This window comes from Triticum urartu, chromosome 4A, assembly GCF_056163025.1.
Source record: "Triticum urartu cultivar PI428250 chromosome 4A, HENAU_Tu73, whole genome shotgun sequence".
NCBI lineage: Eukaryota > Viridiplantae > Streptophyta > Magnoliopsida > Poales > Poaceae > Triticum > Triticum urartu.
This window is the reverse complement of record NC_141876.1, coordinates 587,653,311-587,661,304: the sequence shown is the minus strand read 5'-3', so window position 1 is coordinate 587,661,304 and position 7,994 is coordinate 587,653,311. Positions and strand designations below refer to the sequence as shown.

Sequence of the window (7,994 nt, the reverse complement as noted above, 5' to 3'; positions counted from 1 at the left end):
CACCTCCGGAGGAGAAGGTAGATCGGGTGAAAGTGAAGCGCACTCTGGCTGCCCTGACAAAACCACCGAAATCTGATCCGCCGAAAGGAAACTATGACCGCATTATTGGAAAGGAATTTGCCGAAGCGGAGCGGTCGGGAAGTACTGTCAGTGATCAAAGGCTGAAAGAACGATGAGCTGGGAAACAAATTTCCCAGCTCGGCGAACAAGCGAAGCAATTGTGCCCCCCGCTCAAGGTGCCTAGCCACAACGTCGCTAATGATCCGAGGATGGTGCCCGGTTATAGCAATCTTGCAGATTACCTGCCCGACGAAGTACATTATGAACCCATGGACATGCAGATACAAAGATACGAGTACGGGAAGCCTCTCGTCAAAGATGAAAGATCTCTATCAACGATGATGCAAAGATTGCATGATTGGTACTTGAAAATCTACAGAGACTCTGGGGGGAGGAGTACTTTTTATGTGAAAGTTAAAAAGGAGCATGACCTCGTTGGAATTGATCTGTTGCCTGTTCCATTTCAGGAGTTCTATCAGTTTTTCAATCAATTGGCCCTTGATAAAACAATGGTCGCCTGCTACTGTCTGTAAGTAGTACTACTTCTGTCATTAAGTTTCTCTATATAGCTTAGCTCTTTCATTGCATGTATTTATAATCATCCTCACTATATTATGCAGATTGAAGATCGCCGAATTGAAGAAAAGACAAGTCGGTGATATTGGGTTCATTAACACATATCTCATAGATGCAACTCAGGTTAAACTTCATGCCGCAGCTACCGAGGCCAACTTGCTACAATCGTTCGTAATAAATCAAAACAAAGATATAATACTCTTTCCTTACAACTTCAGGTGAGTGTTACTGTCTTGTGCGTATTCGGTTTCCCTTATATATTAGTCAAGGTTATAGTAATGTAATTCATGAGTTATGCATGCGTGTGTAGTTTCCACTATATTCTCCTAGAGATTAAGCTTGAGCATGGACTAGTAACCGTCTTAGACTCAAAACGAAATGATCCCTAGGACTATGCAGACATGACTCAAATACTCTAGAAGTAAGTTAAATCAATCATTATCCACCATATCAGCAACTTTGTTCATTTCCTGATATCAAGTAATTGTTTTCTTTGTCCGGCAGGGTTTGGAGAAAATTCACCAAAACAGCTCCGAGACTGCCGAAGGAGCTGGAATTTAGACACCCGAAAGTAAGTACTATAGTAGCATGTTCCGCGCATCTCCTAGTGATTCAAGCGCTAGTTTCATTAATACCATTTAGCATTCTTGCTTATCAGTTTGATTGACCTCTATTTCTTGTAAAGTGGTTGTGGCAGGAACAAGGGAATGATTTCTGTGGATACTACATCTGCGAGTCCATCCGCCACACGACCTGTGAGCGGGGCGGGTACTCTAACGAACAATATGAAGTACGTAAATAACAACATTCACAATTTTATTTTATTACCATCATTTGTGTTGAGTTTCATTCATTCATATATATATGTATTGACCCCCTTCTTCAAATTAGATGTTTCGGAAGCGGGATGAACTCCTAGCACCAGCTCGCATGCGAGCAATTCAAGAGGAATTGGCGGCATTCTTTCTTGACCACGTGATCCCTGAAGACGGAGAATTCTATGTGGACCCTGAGTCCGTATGATTATATTTGTAAGAGATAATTATTGTATATATGTAGCCGGTAGTGTCAGATAGATATACGAGAACTTGTTGTTCGACCAATCTCTCGGAGAAGGAGAGGTGGTCGATATCACTTCTCTCTGTATGCATATATGTTCATGACGATCTTCTGTTTCCTTCGTTTGCTTACTAGCTAGCCAGCGTGTCTAGTCCTCTCTATACGTATGTATAGTACGTAGAGTCGACCAAGCACGGACATAAGAGAGGGCACTTCTCTCTATTAATTATAGCTAGCTAACACAATATATGAAACACCTAAATTAACCCCCCAAAACCCCCAACCCCCCCTTTCGAAAAAAACAAAAACCCCAGCCACAGAAATGCTGACGCGTGGATGCCTATTGGTCCCGCTTGGTGCCACCAACTGGGACGAAAGTGTCTCCTGACTGGGCTCTGCGCACTGCCCACGTGGAGGCCCATCAGTCCCGGTTCTGGATTGAACCGGGACTAAAGGGTTGGGGCATTAGTACCAACACTTTAGTCCCGGTTCAGGAACCGGGACTAAAGGCCCTTACGAACTGGGACTATAGGCCCTTTTTCTACCAGTGGGATGGTGGTTGTGGAGAAGACAAAAGGAGGGGAAGATAGTCTCACATCAACTAGGCGTATCAACGGGCTATGGAGATGCCCATCAATAGATATCAATGTGAGTGAGTAGGGTTTGGATCCAACTCGCTTGCTCACGAAGACCTAGGGCAATTTTGAGGAAGCCCATCATTGGAATATACAAGCCAAGTTCTATAATGAAAAATTCCCACTAGTATATGAAAGTGACAAAATGAGAGACTCTCTATCATGAAGATCATGGTGCTACTTTGAAGCACAAGTGTGGTAAAAGGATAGTAACATTGTCCCTTCTCTCTTTTTCTCTCTTTTTTTATTTGGGCATTTTCCTTTTTTTATGGCCTCTTTTCTCTTTTTTTTTATTTTTCATCCGGAATCTCATCCCGACTTATGGGGGAATCACAGTCTCCATCATCCTTTCCTCACTTGGGACAATGCTCTAAAAATTGATGATCATCACACTTTTATTTTTCTTACAACTCAACAATTACAACTCGATACTTAGAACAAATATGACTCTATATGAATGCCTCCGGTGGTGTACCGGGATATGCAATGAATCAAGAGTGACATGTATGAAGAATTATGATTGGTGGCTTTGCCACAAATACGATGTCAACTACATGATCATGCTAGCAATATGACAATGATGGAGCGTGTCATAATAAACGGAACGGTGGAAAGTTGCATGGCAATATATCTCGGAATGGCTATGGAAATGCCATGATAGGTAGGTATGGTGGCTGTTTTGAGGAAGGTATATGGTGGGTGTATGATACCGGCGAAAAGTGCGCGGTATTAGAGAGGCTAGCAATGGTGGATGGATGGGAAAAAAGTGCATATAATCCATGGACTCAACATTAGTCATAAAGAACTCATATACTTATTGCAAAAATCTAGAAGTTATCAAAGCAAAGTATTACTCGCATGCTCCTAGGGGGATAGATTGGTAGGAAAAGACCATCGCTCTTCCCCGACCGCCACTCATAAGGAAGACAATCAATAAATAAATCATGCACCGACTTCATCACATAACGGTTCACCATACGTGCATGCTACGGGAATCACAAACTTTAACACAACAATTTCTCAAATTCACAACTACTCAACTAGCATGACTCTAATATCACCATCTTCATATCTCAAAACAATTATCAAGCATCAATCTTTTCTTAGTATTCAACGCACTCAAAAGAAAGTTTCACAAATCTTGAACACCAAGCATATTATTATTAAGCAAATTACCATGGTATTAAGACTCTCAAAATAATCTAAGTGAAGCATGAGAGATAAATAGTTTCTTTAAAAAAAATCCACCACCGTGCTCTAAAAGATCTAAGTGAAGCACATAGAGCAAAATTATAACGCTCAAAAGATATAAGTGAAGCACATAGAGCAAAACTACATAGCTCAAAAGATATAAGTGAAGCACATAGACTATTCTATCAAATTCCAAATTATGTATGGATCTCTCAAAAGGTGTGTATAGCAAGGATTATTGTGGCACACTAACAAACAAAGACACAAATAATACAAGACGCTCCAAGAAAAACACGTATCATGTTTGGTGTCCTTAGATTATCTTGGGGGTGCCATGGGCATCCCCAAGCTTAGGCTCTTGCCACTCCTTGTTCCATAATCCATCAAAAGAATTCACCCAAAACTTGAAAACTTCACAACACAAAACTCAATAGAAATCTCGTGAGCTCCGTTAAAGAAAGAAAACAAAAGACCACTTCAAGGCACTGTAATGAACTCATTCTTTATTTATATTGGTGTTAGGCCTACTGTATTACAAGTTCTCTATGGATTATAAACTATTTTACTAGCCATAGATTCATCAAAATAAGCAAACAACACACGAAAAACAGAATCTGTCAAAAACAGAACAGTCTGTAGTAATCTGTAACTAACGCAAACTTCTGGAACCCAAAAAATCTACGAAAATTGGACGACCTAGAAAATTTGTTTATTGATCAGCAGCAATTGGAATCAGTATTTTATCATGTTCTGGTGATTTTTAACAATTCGGCCACTGAACGCAAAGTTTCTGGAAATTACAGCAAGAGCAAATAACTATCATCCAAGAAGATCCAATAGGTCTAACTTGGCACAAACACTAAATTAAACACAAACCACATCAAAACAGAAGGTAGATGGGTTATTTATTCCTAAACAGAAGAAAAACAAAAAACTGAAAATAAAATTGGGTTGCCTCCCAACAAGCGCTATCGTTTAACGCCCCTAGCTAGGCATAAAAGCGAGGATAGATCTAGGTATTGCTATCTTTGGTAGGCAATTCTTCAATGAGGCATCTACCTTTCTTAGAGATTTCTTTTTTTAGTAATTATCAGACTTTTAGGCACAAGATCGCAAAATTCATTTGTAGCAAATGGTTCCTTAATGATAGCAAAAAGATCGGGATGACTACTTACAGATTTAAGATCTGCAGTTTCCTTACTAGATGATTCACCCTTATTCTTAGGAACATACATAAGCTTAGCAATTTTAGTGGGAGGACTAGGAGTATTCTTTACGGAAGAAAAAGCGGTTCCCAAGTTGGTAGTGATACCCTCAAGTTTATCGATTCTAGAGGGATCTAGATTTATTTTCTCATTAACCATAGGTTCCTTCTCCTTAATATTTTTCAAAGTCATTCCTACCTTAGATCCATATTGAGTAATTTGATTATGGATCTTTTTGTCTAGATTTTTAATGGACTCAATGGTAGCAACTTTGTTTTCAATAATTTCAAGCATTTGCATAACATGCTCCAAAGATAACATAGTTCCATTAACCAAAAGAGGTGGTGAGCCAAATAAATCTATCATAGCATTAGAAGAATCAAAAGTATGGCTACCCAAGAAATTCCCCCCGGTAATGGTATCAAGGATATATCTATATCAAGGACTAGCACCTACATAAAAATTACGAAGAAGAACTGAAATAGATTGCTTCCTGGTAGATCTATTTTGAGCATTGCAAATTCTATACCAAGCGTCTTTCAGATTTTCTCCCTCCCTTTGTTTAAAATTTAGGACTTCATTCTCGGGAGATAACGGAGAGGAAATAAGACTAGCCATGACGACAAGGCAAGTGAGAAAAAGGCAAACGGATAAGGAGAAGGAGATTGGGAGAGAGAGGGCGAATAAAACGGTAAGGGTGAAGTGGGGGAGAGGAAAACGAGAGGCAAATGGCAACTAATGTAATGCGGGAGATTGGGATTGTGATGGGTACTTGGTATGTTGACTTTTTTCCGTAGACTCCCCGGCAACGGCGCCAGAAATTCTTCTTGCTACCTCTCGAGCTTGCGTTGGATTTCCCCGAAGAGGAAAGGATGATGCAGCAGAGTAGCGTAAGTATTTCCCTCAGTTTTTGAGAACCAAGGTATCAATCCAGTAGGAGGCCACGCTCAAGTACCTCGTACCTACACAAAAACAATAGCTCCTCACAACCAACGCGATTAGGGGTTGTCAATCCCTTCACGATCACTTACGAGAGTGAGATCTGATAGAGATGATAGATAATATTTTTGGTATTTTTGATATAGAGATGCAAAGTGAAAAGTAAAAGGCAAAGTAAAAAGCAAAGCAAGATTAAAGTGATGGAGATTGATATGATGAGAATAGACCCGGGGGCCATAAGTTTCACTAGTGGCTCCTCTCAAGAGCATAAGTATTCTACGGTGGGTGAACAAATTACTGTTGAGCAATTGATAGAATTGAGCATAGTTATGAGAATATCTAGGTATGATCATGTATATAGGCATCACGTCCGAGACAAGTAGACAGACTCCTGCCTGCATCTACTACTATTACTCCACTCATCGACCGTTATCCAGCATGCGTCTAGAGTATTAAGTTAAAAACAGAGTAACGCCTTAAGCAAGATGACATGATGTAGAGAGATAAATTCATGCAATATGAAATAAACCCCATCTTGTTATCCTCGATGGCAATGATACAATACGTGCCTTGCTGCCCCTTCTGTCACTGGGAAAGGACACCGCAAGATCGAACCCAAAGCTAGGCACTTCTCCCATGGCAAGAACTACCAATCTAGTTGGCCAAACCAAACGGATAATTTGAAGAGACTTGCAAACATAACCAATCATACATAAAAGAATTCAAAGAAGATTCAAATATTATTCATAGATAGACTTGATCATAAACCCACAATTCATCGGTCTCAACAAACACACCGCAAAAAGAAGATTACATCGAATAGATCTCCACAAGAGAGGGGGAGAACATTGTATTGAGATCCAAAAAGAGCGAAGAAGCCATCTAGCTAATAACTATGGACCCGAAGGTCTGAGGTAAACTACTCACACTTCATCGGAGAGGCTATGATGATGTAGAAGCCCTCCGTGATGACGGCCCTCTCCGGCCGAGCTCCGGAACAGACCCCAAGATGGGATCTCGTGGATACAGAAAGTTGAGGTGGTGGAATTAGGTTTTTGGCTCCGTCCCTGATCGTTTGCGGGTACGTAGGTATATATAGGAGGAAGAAGTACGTCGGTGAGGGTGGGGGCGCGCCCCCTACCTCGTGCCCACCTCGAAGCTTCCTTGGCGTAGGGTCCAAGTCTCCTGGGTCATATTCAGTGAGAAAATCACGTTCCCGAAGGTTTCATTCCGTTTGGACTCTGTTTGATATTGCGTTTCTTCGAAACACTGAAATAGGCAAAAAACAACAATTCTGGGCTGGGCCTCCGGTTAATAGGTTAGTCCCAAAAATAATATAAAAGTGGAAAATAAAGCCCAATATAGTCCAAAACAGTAGATAATATAGCATGGAGCAATCAAAAATGATAGATACGTTGGAGACGTATCATCGGGAGCCGAATTGCTAGGCAAGCTCTGAATGTGCCATGCGATCCTGCTGCAGGTTACTCCGGACTCGCTTGACGGTGTCCGGGGGCTGTATCGCCAAATTAGCGGTTTGCCTTAAAAGGCTACTTTATGCTTCTGCTGCGAGGGCCGCAGTGTGCTCTTCTGTGCGGAGCGAGCGCTCTGTGTTTCCATTGACTGTTAGGACCCCCTAGGTCCTGGAATCTTGAGCTTGAGGTATGCGTAATGTGGTACCGCATTGAATTTTGCAAATGCGGTTCGCCCGAGCAGTGCGTGATAGCCACTTCGGAACGGGACGATATCGAAGATTAACTCCTCGCTTCGGAAGTTGTCCGGGGATCCGAAGACCACTTCCAGTGTGATTGAGCCCATCCAATGGGCCTCTACACCTGGGATGACACGCTTAAAGGTGGTTTTGGTGGGTTTGATCCTCGAGGAATCTATACCCATTTTGCGCACTGTATCCTGATAGAGCAGGTTCAGGCTGTTGTCGCCGTCCATGAGAACTCGAGTCAGGTGAAATCCGTCAATGATGGGGTCTAGGACTAATGCGGCGGATCCTCCATGACGGATACTAGTGGGGTGGTCCCTTCGATAGAAGGTGATCGGACAAGAGGACCATGGGTTGAAATTTGGGGCGACAGGCTCCATCGCATAGACGTCCCTTAGTGCACGCTTCCGTTCCTTCTTGGGAATGTGGGTTGCGTATATCATGTTCACCGTCTTCACTTGTGGGGGGAACCTCTTCTGTTCTCCCATGTTCAGCGGCCGGGGCTCCTCCTCGTCATCGCTATGCAGCCCCTTGTCCTTGTGTTCGGCATTTAACTTGTCGGCCTGCTTGAACACCCAGCACTCTCTATTGGTGTGGTTGGCGGGCTTATCG

General features: G+C 42.1%; 1 long non-coding RNA gene across 1 annotated transcript in view; it reads left to right on the top strand.

Moving 5' to 3' along the window:
- Positions 1-560: 560 nt before the first annotated feature.
- Positions 561-7,994, top strand: part of LOC147976877 (uncharacterized) — a 261,797-nt gene continuing 254,363 nt past the window's right edge. Inside the window, exon 1 of the long non-coding RNA XR_015602183.1 lies at positions 561-589. This is a non-coding gene — a long non-coding RNA (uncharacterized LOC147976877). The remainder of the gene's footprint in view (positions 590-7,994) is intronic.